Genomic DNA, 12,393 nt, shown 5'->3' on the forward strand with positions numbered 1-12,393 from the left:
TCGCCTTCTGGCTTCCCAGGTAAGCTCGGCCGTGCCTTCAGTATTACCCAGCATGTGCCCGTCCCTGACATGCTGGTTCATGCCCCAAAGCCCTGGGGGGGTGAGAGGCGCCGCTAAGGGCAGGGCTATGCCGGGCTCTCTTAGCTGAGGCGAGCTGGGCTGGGCTGAGCCCCTTCCGCAGGGCCGGCGTGGGGAGGGGGTGGGGGGACGCGGCAATCCCGGCCACGGCACGGGTCTAACCTAACAAAGCCGCGAGCCCCGCTCAGCGGCCGCGTCTCCCCGGGCTGAGCCGCCCAAGGGCTGTGGGAGAGGGACCGCGAGGGGCGGGGGCCCGCAGCCTCTGCCCGGCGCGGGGGGTCACAGCAGACGAAGGCGGCGGGAGCCCGAGGGCTCGGAGGGAGAGCTGGGCTTTCCTGCGCGGCCCCTTTGTGTGGAGCGCGGCTGCGTGCGGGAGCGGGCGTGGCCGGCGCCGGGCGAGCATTTCCGCGCTGCCTCGGGCCCGGCGGGGCTCGGCTCTTGGCTCTCGGCTTGGCGCAGGGGCACGGCCGGCGGGCACGCCTGGCGCAGCTGACGCGGGAGGAGGGCCCGGGAGCGCCGCCGTGTCCATGGACTAGCCGAGGCAGCACAGGGACCCCGGGTACGCCGACCGCCGCCTCGCCCTCCGCCCAGCTCGGCGCGACTTAGCGAGCAGGCTGCTGCCCCCGGTGAGTGCCTGCCCGCCCGCCCGCCCGGGTGTCCCCTCGGCCGTCTGTCCCCAGGGACTCGCTGTCCGGAGTGTCCCTTTCTCCCCCCGTCTTTAAGCACCCGCGTTTTGACCTCCCCTTCCCGGAGCACGTCTGTCCCCTGCAGCATCCCCGGGGGGCTGGCGGCCCCTGGTCCAGGCGGGCAGCAGCCCTCCGGCTTCCCAAGTTTCCCGGCAGCGCGGGGCTATGGCGAGCCCCTGCCATTGTCCTTGTCCATTAAAGGAAGCCGGAGAGGCCGGGCGAGGCTTCCTCTGGGAGTTCACGCTAAGTTGTTTCGTTGAGGTGCCACGAGGGAGAAAAATTTAAAACCAAAACAAAACCAAAAAGCCTTTCGGGGTTCCGCAGCCGCAGTTTGCCCGCTCCGTTCTCCTCCGTCGCACCGGCTGCTGCCAGACCCTGCCCTCAGCCCAGACATGGCTGTTACTGGGGAGCGCAGTGGGGGCGAGGATTGAGGCCCGTCACTTAATTTTTAAAATTATTTTAAATTTATTCAGCTCTAAGCTGTGATAGTGAGGGATTTCTCTGACACCCTTTCAGCCGCCTGCTGGAACAGGCCGGGCCGTGAAGCGCGGCGGCAGCCGGAGGTGATGCTCCACGGCCAGGTCAGTTTCAGCTGGCGCTTTACCTTCCGTGTAAATATAGCGGTTTCATTTTGAGACTCTCTGAATAAATAAATAAATAAATAACCCCAAAATAAAACCAAACCCATGCCCTAACAGAAGTTACTTGTTTGTTTTTTCCCTTCCTCAGTAGATCTTCAAAGGTGGTGGTGGAAAGAAGGATATTTTAAGATAACTGTCAGGACAAGATTTTTCCAGCACTGGTTTTTTGTTTGCTTGGGGATTTGTTTGGTTTTTATAGGGACATAAAGCTTGTGACCTAGAGCTCTGGAAAGCAGTTTCTAGAGAACAGAAGTATACAAGGGTATATGTTGTTCGGGAGTGCTCCCTGGTGTGATGGTCTCCTTTCTGGCGAGTACTCATGTGCTCTTATAACTTCCTGAGACGCTTTATACTCACAATAAATATGTGACATTTTAGATGCTTGGGTGTGGAAGATTGAGGTGCTAGTACTGTTTGCTTGACAGAAGAATTGTGTGCATAGGGAAGGGGTCAGGTGGGAATTCAAGTCTAGTCATTAGTGTGAAGTAGAAGTGAGCTGTGGGGAAAACCAACTTGCAGGTTTTGTTTTCTGTTTGTGTATTGGTTTTGGTTTGTTTTTTCTTGGTTTTTGTTTTGGGTTTTTAAAGAATCTGGGACATTTGTGTTGGTTCTTTATTCTCTGGTTAATGACAGTTGAAGAAATTACTTTTAGGGTGTGATTTATATCCTTTTAGCTCTGTTCTTGGAAGGTGGGGAGAGAATTGCCTGTCCTTAGAAGATTGTCGTGTTCAAAATTGTAATGCCACTGAAACAACAATTTTTAGGAATAGCTTCCCAAAAGTTTGTTTTTTCAGCACTGTCATAAATGTACTTCCAATATGCAAGTAAATTACATATTTGGCATTTTGTTTTGTTTTTGTTGATCTTGCCCACAGATGGACTTGCTAAAGGTGGAGTCTAGCTCTAAATTGCAATCATGGAAAATTGCTTTTCTGGCTGGTGTGTGCCCTATGTGATTTTTATTTAGCGTAAGTCGATCCAGTTAGCTTCCTTTGTAGCTTCCTCTGTGTAGAAGCATTATCTCCAGTCCCCAAATCATAAGAAAACTCACTTAAGTCTTAATCGAGTCTTATTTGTGAGCACAAGCTCTGCCTGACATTTAGTGCATTGTAGAAAAAGTAATCCTATGCTGTTTTCCTGTTTAAAGCCTCTTTCCTGTCCTCTCTTCCTCCTTGCGGGGAGTGAGAGGGTGGCAGAAAAGAAAGAAGAAGTATTGTCTTTGCTTAGGAGCAGTGTCTGTGCAGGAGCCCTCACATAGGTAACATACCTAACAGGACTGAAAGGGGGTGTGCTCTAGTCTGACTTTTGCTGGCCTAAGGCCTTCTAATATTTAATGAAAGGGCCATAAAAACACCTCACTCTGACCCCTAAAATACTGTTTAATTGGGGCATTTTTTCTTTGTTATTAAAGATGTAACTTTGCTCTCAAATGTAGCAAGAAGATTGTTGACATGGTGTCTTATAAATTTAATCATATCTGGGTGATGAAGTTTAAGTTGTATGCTAACTTCTAATGAATAACTGGGGAATATTTATCTCTTCTATTGCTTTGTTTTGTGGCTGACCTCTGACTTTTTTTAGAGGGTATTTATATTAGTTAATGAAGCTTTGGTGGGTGGCTACTAGTTGGCCATTGCCTGTAAATGGCTGCTTAGAAAAAAAGGGGGGTAATTTTTCTGCTGACAAAGTCCTTCAGTTAATTCTCATAGTCTTCTGTCAAGTTTCTTATTCTGGATTAAGTATGGCACAGTTTGAGCACTGATCAGTGTGAATAAATTAAACTCTTGTTTTAATCTCACTGTGTTAGTTTAGAATTCTCATTGGGGTGTGTGTGAGGGGAAGCGGAGTTCACAGAGCTATTGGTCAAACTCTTCCCCAGGTCCTCCCTTTATGTAGTTTTCTGCTTTTAAAAAAATTTCCACCTGGGTGGAGTATGGAAAAGTGTGTGCACTTCACTTGTGGGCTCTCTGTGCCTTACTGCTCTGCACTGTGACCACCTGGGGCAAAACTTCCTGTTTTTGGTAGAACGGGCTCTTGTGTTTTGGCATCTATGGTGCATTTCTCAGGCTAGGAGGGCTGCAGTTCGCAGAATTCATGAACATGTTATGGTTCTCATGTTGCTTTAAGCTGAAGTACCTCAGATAAAGTAAATTAGACCTTTAAACAGTAAATGCTGCAGGCTATTGCCAAAAGAGAATTAAGAAGAGGTCCTTTTCCAGATGGCTTCTGATTGTACATCCAAAGGATGGTCATGCATCTTCCTCACTAGTATTGCACAGTCCTAAAATCTATGGCTCTTCTAAAGCTGTAGTGTTGGTATCTTGTGTGAAGGTACCGACACTGCCTTCCAGCCCTTGGCACAGCTTGGGCAGGAACATGAGCCTTCTCCTTGACCCTTTGGGTCGTGCTCAGACACAAGCATCTGATAAAGGTTAAGAACAATGTCAGAGATAATCAAACTAAAGCTTATCAAGGTTAGATATGTGTGGGTCTTAAAGTTTAATAGTTTGTGTCCTCCCAAGTATACAGAGATCTGATTTTAATTTAGCAATCAAAGAAGAAAGGGAGGGGCTGAAGTGTCTAGGCTCAGATGACTTAATTTTAAAAGCAGCTATAATTTATTACTTAAATACAGTTGAATGTCTTGCATTTGAAATTTTTTTTGCATTGTAAAACAACTTCTCTTTATTCTGGATGACTGAACAAAATCTGCTTTCAGTATGGTCAGCAAGCTGAAAAATCATTCTTGGGTAAATTCTATTTTAGGCATGTCACAGATGAGGATAACAGCAACGGGTTTAACCTGCAGAAAGTGATGATCCTCAAATATTGGCAATATAAGGGATTGTGATGTTTGCAGTTGAAACCACTGCCTTGAACGGCCAGGCTTTTGCTGACCTTTTTGACCAGTCTGACATAAATCTTGGAACTGAACTTTTCAGAGAGAAGCATCGTTCTGCTTGATTATTCACATGTGAATTCTGTTATCACTTGTGCAGAAAACTTTCAGCAAATGAAAATAAAATATGCTGGCACCAAGAGGAACTATATTGAAACACAGGACTCTTAGCAGGATTTAAAAATAAGTTTACTTTCCTTTCTGGTTCAAAGTGTGCCTTGGCCCCTGTTTGGCAGGGTGGACCAGCACTTGTTTTGCTTCAGTGTTTCCTGTCTTTCTTCAACTCTTTGGGAGCAAAGCAACAGTGTTTTATCATTTTCATTGTAGTACAGCTCATAAATGATACGTGGGAGTGAAAGAATTCCTGTTCTTACCCAGAGTGCCTACTTACATATGTTTCTTCTGAGAGCTCTCTCTGTATCCTTGTCTTTAGAAGTCTGCAAAAGCTGAAAATCTTAGGCCTGTCTTCATCCTTAATTTGAACCTGAGTGTGAAAGGCAAGAGTGTAATAAACAGAGGCTTTGCTTCCCCTTGATCTTTGCAGTAAGCATTGTTGAATGTTATCCTAGTAGTACAAAAGAGCTTCTCTGGTTTACAGTCCCAGTCCAGAGAACAGGCATTTATACAGAATGGATAAGGGTCTTCCATGTGGAGAACTGTACTGAAGCCCCCTGATGTAGTTGGGGCTCTTTGGCACTGACTGCCTCAGGCACTTGATGAGCTTATGTGTACCTGTGAGCTTTTGGCTTTATGGGTTGTTTTATTTTGGCTTTTTCATTCTGTTTCAGGCAGGTTGCTAGTGTACACCCCCAAATATGTTCATGTGACCCAGCAGCCCTTTCCAGAAACCTTTTTTTCCTCTTTTAAGGTTTTTGTTTCCTCCTCAAAAACTAAATAATTGATACTGAAGTCTCTCTGGAAAGGTGTTTTCTCTAAATAATTGATGGACCTGGAGTTAACAAAGGCAGGTTCAAGTTGCTGTACTTGCAGTTACAGGATGAAGCAGAGTATTCAGAGGCAGCTGAATGCTGTGAATTTTAATATTTAAAAAAAAGGTCATTTGCTCTGCTTGGCAAGAACTGTCTACTCTTGCTTTGGGGTATAAAATGAGTGCTGAAATATGTTCACTGACACCCAGACACTCCTGGAATAGAAAACAGAAGGAATAGCATCAAGTAACTTGCATCTGAAGAAAGGCACCTGAGATGTTAGACTTGTGTCACTATGTGACAACAGCCTTCTGACTGCCAGGATATGGAGCTGATTCTTTTGATGCACACCGCTTTTTCCTCAACAATTTGTTATTAAATGGTGCTCAGGGAAGTGCTTAATGTTGTGTGAAATATGCCTGCAGTGGTGTAGCTATATATAGTAAAGGGTACAAAACAGCAAAGCTTTCTACCCTGCCCTGAGAACTAAGTTACTTCAGTTTGTCTGTGTGGCAAACCTGCTGAGGAGGAAGGTTCATTGAAAAAGTTGTCTGACTTGAAACTAATGGAAGACAATTAGTGAATGACTCTTGGAAGACAACAGAGTAACTTTCTTTGCAAAGTGTACAGCGTGCTGAGGTTGCAAAGGGTATTTTGACAAAGTGGTCGTAGCATTGGTCTGCTTCTGCAAAGCAGGAGTGTGTTCGACTGAAAGAACTTGTCCAGCTGGGGCAAGTGAGAAGGGAATGTGTTTTTCAACTCTGGGTTGTTGTGTTTTGTTTTTTTTATTTTCTCTCAGTTGTGGTGCTCATGTAACCAGTCATGCTGTCAGCCTGTTGAGGTGGCAGTTTCCTGTGTTATCACTTTTTTTCCATCAGGAAGGCACAGGTTAGGACGTGTTTGTGTCTAACCTCTTCACCTTCTAATGCTGCTGTTGTTTGCTGTTAAGCTGTTGCAGAGGCTGAGGTCTGCAGTGGAGGGAGCACTGTCTGTGTCCCTTCACAGCCTTTGCTGCCCTGATCTCTAAATGGCACAATGTTGTTCTTGGCATAATCTTAAGAGGTGGAAAGCCTGTTTTCCCTCCTTCCCCAGGGGTGGATGCAGAGTCTCTGGGCAAGACAGTCGAGGGTTTCTCACGACCTGCCAGAGCACTGACTCTTGGGGGAAGGGCTGGAGCTGTTCAAGCATGGGCTTGGCCTGAAGCCGCTGTGGTCTTTGTCTTTTTAATCTTTTCCTTGTGTTGTGGTAGCATGTGCAGAGTGCTCTGAAAACCTATTTGCAGTATCTCCTGAAGCATTAGCTTGTTGCTGTGTATTTGGGCTGAGACACATAGTCTGCCAAGGAGCTGGCAGTGGTTATGATCCTGAGGCACTGGTGAAGGCTGTGCTGTCACATCTTCTGTGTTTTCTGGTGCTGCGTTGGAGGCTTATCTGCTACTTGACTTTTGAAAGTTGCACAAGTGTGTTTCTTTACCAGAAAGTCAGTGGAGAGACTAATTACATGGTTGTTGAGCTGTCTACGTGGCTGCAAAGAGACATTTTCTCTTGTGGCCTTTAAGCTGGTGATTTTCCTTCTCGGCAAGTAAAGTAAGGTTGTCCTGGTTGTGTTGTGAATGCAGCTAGTGGAGGTGGAGGGCAGCAAAGGCAAGCTTAGAGCATGGTCCCCAAACCCTACCTATGTTAACACCCCATTCCCCCTATAGCATCCCCTGGTACTGGGAGGGTGCCTCACTTGGAATGAGTGTTCCTCTGGTGTTTGAAAGCATAGGTCCTGTTACTTGGGGTGGGAGGGGGGGAAAATACCTGAGGCTTCATGGATTGAACTCCACATCATGTTTCCATGACATGGAATCAGCGTTGTTTGACCAGAACAAGTGGAGGATGTAACTAGTAACAGGATGTAACAGATACACATATATACAGATATACATATATACAGATACGTGCTAATTACAGGAGATCAGATGTCAACACCGGAATCCTTTTTTTAACTAAGAGATACCTTGATTTGGTTTAAACTGTTAAAATAAACACCTATTTTATTATATGCAATATATATGTATTTATTTATATAATATATAAATGTATATAGGAACATACAGTGTGAAGGCTAAGAAATATGGTGTGGATGTGGACAGACTGCACATTATATCCAAAGCAAGGAATGTTTTTAAGAAAACAAACAACAAAACCCAAAGCAAATTATACGGTCATCACTTCCTTATTGTATACTGCTATAATCAGTCTCTTGTTTTTCTCTCTTATGAAAAAAGAAAATGAAGGTGTATCCATTTTGAAGAAAATGTAACTGGAGTTTGAACAAGTGGCATTCCTGAAAATGGAGAAAAGCCACAATATGTATAGAAGTTTAGGATGTTCTCTGAAGAAAGAGTGTATTTGTCAGCAAAGAAAGTTAGTGGCTTCCTGTCTTTTGTTATCTAAGTTGTGACTTATTTTTTGTGATATAAAGTGCTGTAGCAAATGGAGGGAGCATTTTGTTCTTGAAACCTTTTGGTCTATGGGGAGGTATGGGAGGGAGCAGTGTATGGAATAGGTTCTGTTACTGTTACTGAGTAGAAATAAAATTATTCCTCAGTCACCAAATAGAAATAAAATTATTCACCAAACTGGAAATTCTGGCTCCTCAGATAAGATGTTTACTTTGTGAGGGTTCCAAAACCTTCTGTTGGAAGGCAAAAAAAGTCAAATTACATGCTTTCTTTAAGGCTGAGTTTTGCCTTGCTACTGTTGATGTTATAGACAGTGGGTATATTTGTGCTCTCCTAAGAGGTAGTAGAAAACAGCTGAGGAGTTTGGATCAGCTAAGATTATTCTGGCTACTTATTCTAACAGGTTTTGCTTCCTGGAGTGAATAAACTCCTGGTCAGAATGACTGACACTTCTGTGTGTTTCACAGTACCTGAACTTTCTGCAGAGCAAAAGGGAAAACAGCTTCTGGCTTGTTGTGTGTACTAAATAAGTTACAGCACAGGCAAGGTCCTGTTCAGGTTAAACTGGTCAATAGCTTTATCCATGAAAATTTTCATACACATGAAATATTTTTCTAAACTTTTCCAAGATGTTAATGAGACATTTATTGAACTGTGGTGACAGTGTTTAGTGTTGTTTTCACTTACTCTGGTGTAATCTGACTGAGCTTTATCTCCAGAGGTTTATCCAGTAGCGCTTTTGAGGATGAGGTCAATGAGGGCCCTACGTCCTGTGCTCCTGCTGTTGTCTGCAATTCTTAAAGATTAGTAAAGAGATGGGTAGCTTACAAAAGGATCCTTCTCTCTTCTGCCGTGTTCTGCTCATGTTTGGAAAATTACCGGCTTTTAGATGAGGCTTACATGTGACACTTCCTTTTCTCTGTTTCCTGTTTCCTCTTGCCTGAAGTCAAAGTTAGGCATTTGCAGTCTATTTGCAGTCAGCTACTTTGAGCAGATTTTCCTTGAGCTAGGTGAGATATAGGGACCCCTGGTGGCCTAGTGGTTAGCATGCGGGACTCTCACCGCTGCAACCCAGGTTCAATTCCCAGTCCCTCCCGGGCAGATGGTACCCGTTAGCCCTGTGAGGCCATCCATCTATGAGAAGGTCACTCTAAACAAACCTACATCCTGAGGACCTCACTGCCATTGTCCAAGCTTGCTTGGCCCCGGCAGATGAACCTTAGGATTAAAGGGTGGGCTCAGTTCAGCGCAGGCTGTGTCTCACCTAAAAAATCCATTGCGCAGGCTGGAAAGGTAAAAAGACCTTTCCCAAAATCTTCGTTCGCGAAGATGGGCCATTATATAGGTGAGATATCTATGCCCTTTAGTTGGTGCTTTTGTCAAGCATTACTCTATGTTGGAGCAGATAGTATCTCATCTGTCTGCTTACTACTTTGATGAACCTTAGGTCAGGGGAGCAGAACTAGCACAAACCCACTAAAATTTAGTGGATAATTGAGCTGTGCCTAAGTAAGTTATTTTGAATTATTTAGTCAATTACTAAAAATATTTGCCTTTTAAATTTACATGGTCAATACTTGCAGTGTCATTAACTTTCATTCTGATCAGTTTGTAGAAATGAAAATGTGGAATCTGTGGAACTGTTTTTGTTTTGTGGATTTTTTTTTTAATATTAGTGGTAGCATTTTTGGCCGAATAATACTACTTCTACCTGTGAATATAGAAATAAATACTTGTGCACGTGAAAGCAAGGCCAGCCAACAATGTCTTTTAGGAGCTTCTGTATGAAGAACAGTGAAAAGCGAAATTCTTACAACTGCTGTTATCCTCTGTCACAGCTTTTTAATTGCTATGGGAGCAGTCCTGAATTCTCTTGCCATTTTCAAGTCTTCACGTAGTGTAGTTTTGTTAGTTTAAGAAATCAAGTGGAGCTGAAAATATTCTATGAATCATAGTTTGAGTAACTCCTTGATTTACGGTTTTGCAATGTAGAGCTTTTATGCCAAAGTACTGGTGATGTTAGTTGAGTGGGCAGTTTAGAAGAGGTTCTTGGTGTGCATGTAGCTTATTTCTCAGAATTTCCAATGTCTAGATTTTGAATATTACTCTGAGTTCAGAGTGCTTACATGTATTTCATATGCAACTCATGTGCATAAAACCAGTGGCTTGGTCAAAAGCACAGCATAACTTCAGTCTGAGTTATATAGGGAGCTGGAATTGAGCTCTTTTGAGTTGCTGCTTCATTGTTTTGGGTTTGGGAATGCTGGTGTATGTTTCTTAAAAGTTTTCATGAATTGTAGTCTGAGCTGTAGTGAATAAAACCTCATCATTGAATCTTGAAACCCTTCCCATTTGTAGGGGATTCGTTCTGCTCTGAGCAATTTAGAGTTTGCACTGGAGCAACTTGTGCTTGAAATATTCTTCAAATACTGAGGACTTTGAGTCTTGACTTCTCTACAAAGGAAGGGCCCCATATGATGATGTCTTAAGAATTTTGTCTGGCTTTGGTCATGTTTTCCATTGAATTCTGAGATCTGTTATCTGCCGTTATTTTTGAGGTAAAACCTATTAAGGATATCTGTCTTGCATCCTGAGTCTTTCAGGTTAAAAAACACCCTTTTGTTGACTAATCCTCAGCTTTCCTCTAAGAATGAGCAAATATTTCTCTGCTCATCTGGGCTGCAGCAGAAGTTAATACACTATACTTGTATTCCTTAAGAGAAGTTTGTCTTTTCTTTATAAGACTCCAGTCTGAGTTCCTTGGAGACAAAATTGCAAAATGACACGTTTGCCGGGAGTTACTGAGTCACCGGCAGGACTGCCTCTGTTTCCAGGAACAGATGAGCCTGTAAGAGCTCCGAATCCTCTCAGTTTGTCTTGCCTTTTTGTTGTACCAGTTCAGTCCCTACAGTGAAGATTTATGCCCAGCACCCAGACACTGTACTGAACATGACCTTTGCTGATCAGCTTCTCACTAGAATGTGGAAAGAGCAGTCTGTTTGTTGTTCCATTTTTCAGGGGATCCTAAGAATATCTCTAATTATTCCTGGTCAGAGATGTCTTCTTTCAACTTCACAAAACTGCTAACGATTAAGCACCTTCAAAGAATGACAATTATTTTTAGTGGCACCATGGCTTGAATGAATTGATGCTTTATGATGTAGATTTGGTGTTGATGGATTAATGGAATTAAGGAGTCATATCAAAACAAGTCATAGGCCAAAGTGCATCTCTCTGTATTTTAAAAGTTCTTGTTCCTCAAGGTTTTCTTTTGTTGACTTTATTCATTTGCTTCACAAGCTTCACTTAGATTTGATGCTTTGTATTGGTGAAGAATGGTGGAGGAGTCAACAGGTTGCCAAGTGAAATTTTTTTGTTTTCTCTTGCCTCAGTTCTGCCTCTGTTCCCCCAGCTTCATCCGTTTTAGCATTTTGGCTTCAAGTGTGGTGCAGCCTGTGGTGCTGGTATAGGCTGGCATTGTAGAGGTGCTGCATTTCCATGAGCACACTCATCTACCACTGCTTTTACCTTCCCATCCTTGTCCTTCCACCTCCTGACTGCACCCACACTGGCTTTTGTGTGTGCTCTGGGAAGGTAGGTTGGAAGGCTTAAAACTGTTTGCTTCTTGGTGCATGGTACAAGATCACAGAATTGATGTGGAGATTTGCTGTATGGTTTGCTGTGTGATTGTTTGCTCCACTGAGTAGGCTGATTAATGATTGTGGATTTTAGGAGGGGCAGGGAGGAGGATCAGGACTACATATGGTGGTAGTACTGGCTGAACTTGGAACTTCAGCATGACTTAGGTCTGCCTTGTACAGTTAATTGCTCCTGAGGATTAAAAGAATTTGTTGTCCTAGATGTAGAAAAGAGATTTGCTTCAGTTGTTCTAGATTTAACATCTTCTTATCTATGAGGATTTCTCTGCATGTTCACATTAGATTAGTTAATAGATTACGTCTTCTGTTTTAGGGGAGTTAAAGTATATACAGTAGGAAGATCACTGCTGTATTATTTTGAAGGTAAGAGTGGAATCGTGGGTGTAGGAATGCTTTGGAAATGGTAGTAGCCTCTTGATGAATGACTACATTTTTTCCCCCCCCTCGCTAAAGCTGTAAACACAAAGACAAAGTTATATATTCTAACAAAGCAGCAGTGCTCTGCATTTAATTTTTAGAAATTTCTGTTACTGTGAGTGGGTGATAACTGTCAGCTGACACAATGTGACTTGCTTTGTCTGAAATACAGTAGAGAAAGTTATTAGTCTGTGCTGCCCACATACTACTTTAATCTTCCAAGTGTTTTGTAGTATTGCCTAAGCATAGTTATGTAGCCAGTGATGTGAGCTAAATGAGTGACTGATGTAGCAGATTTCTAGCCCAGTAACAGATGCCTCCTACATTGGGAAACTGCTTTTGGTATAAACATGGGGAAGGCGGCTGTGTGGCCTTGAGTGGATTGCTTGGTCTGTTTGTAGTGTTTGGGGAAAAAGTCAGGCATCCCTGCACTTCAGATGTATTATATCACTCCCATACCAGCCATATGCTGTTCAGTGGTCTGTCAGTTCTGATGAGGGTAAGCAAAGACAGTAAGTCAAATCAGCTCTTAAGATAGGTGTTAGAAGGTAATATGTGTCTGGGGAGCCATGTGCAACCTCTTGCTATTACTGGTAATACAACCCCCTCGTTTCACCTCAGAGCATTAATAAGAA

At 43.5% G+C, this 12,393-nt stretch overlaps 1 protein-coding gene across 2 annotated transcripts in view; it reads left to right on the forward strand.

Annotated features, from left to right (window-relative positions):
• Positions 1–12,393, forward strand: part of TSPAN14 (tetraspanin 14) — a 39,393-nt gene continuing 27,000 nt past the window's right edge. Inside the window, exon 1 of one of the 2 annotated variants that reach the window (XM_027700018.1) lies at positions 1–19. The gene's annotated coding sequence lies outside the window, so the exon portion shown is untranslated. Of the gene's footprint in view, positions 20–594; positions 703–12,393 lie in introns of those variants that run through there. The other variant, XM_027700017.1, reaches the window with a different exon arrangement.

The sequence above is a fragment of the Neopelma chrysocephalum genome, unplaced genomic scaffold (genome assembly GCF_003984885.1).
Source record: "Neopelma chrysocephalum unplaced genomic scaffold, ASM398488v2 Primary Assembly neopelma1_143, whole genome shotgun sequence".
In the NCBI taxonomy this organism is placed as follows: domain Eukaryota; kingdom Metazoa; phylum Chordata; class Aves; order Passeriformes; family Pipridae; genus Neopelma; species Neopelma chrysocephalum.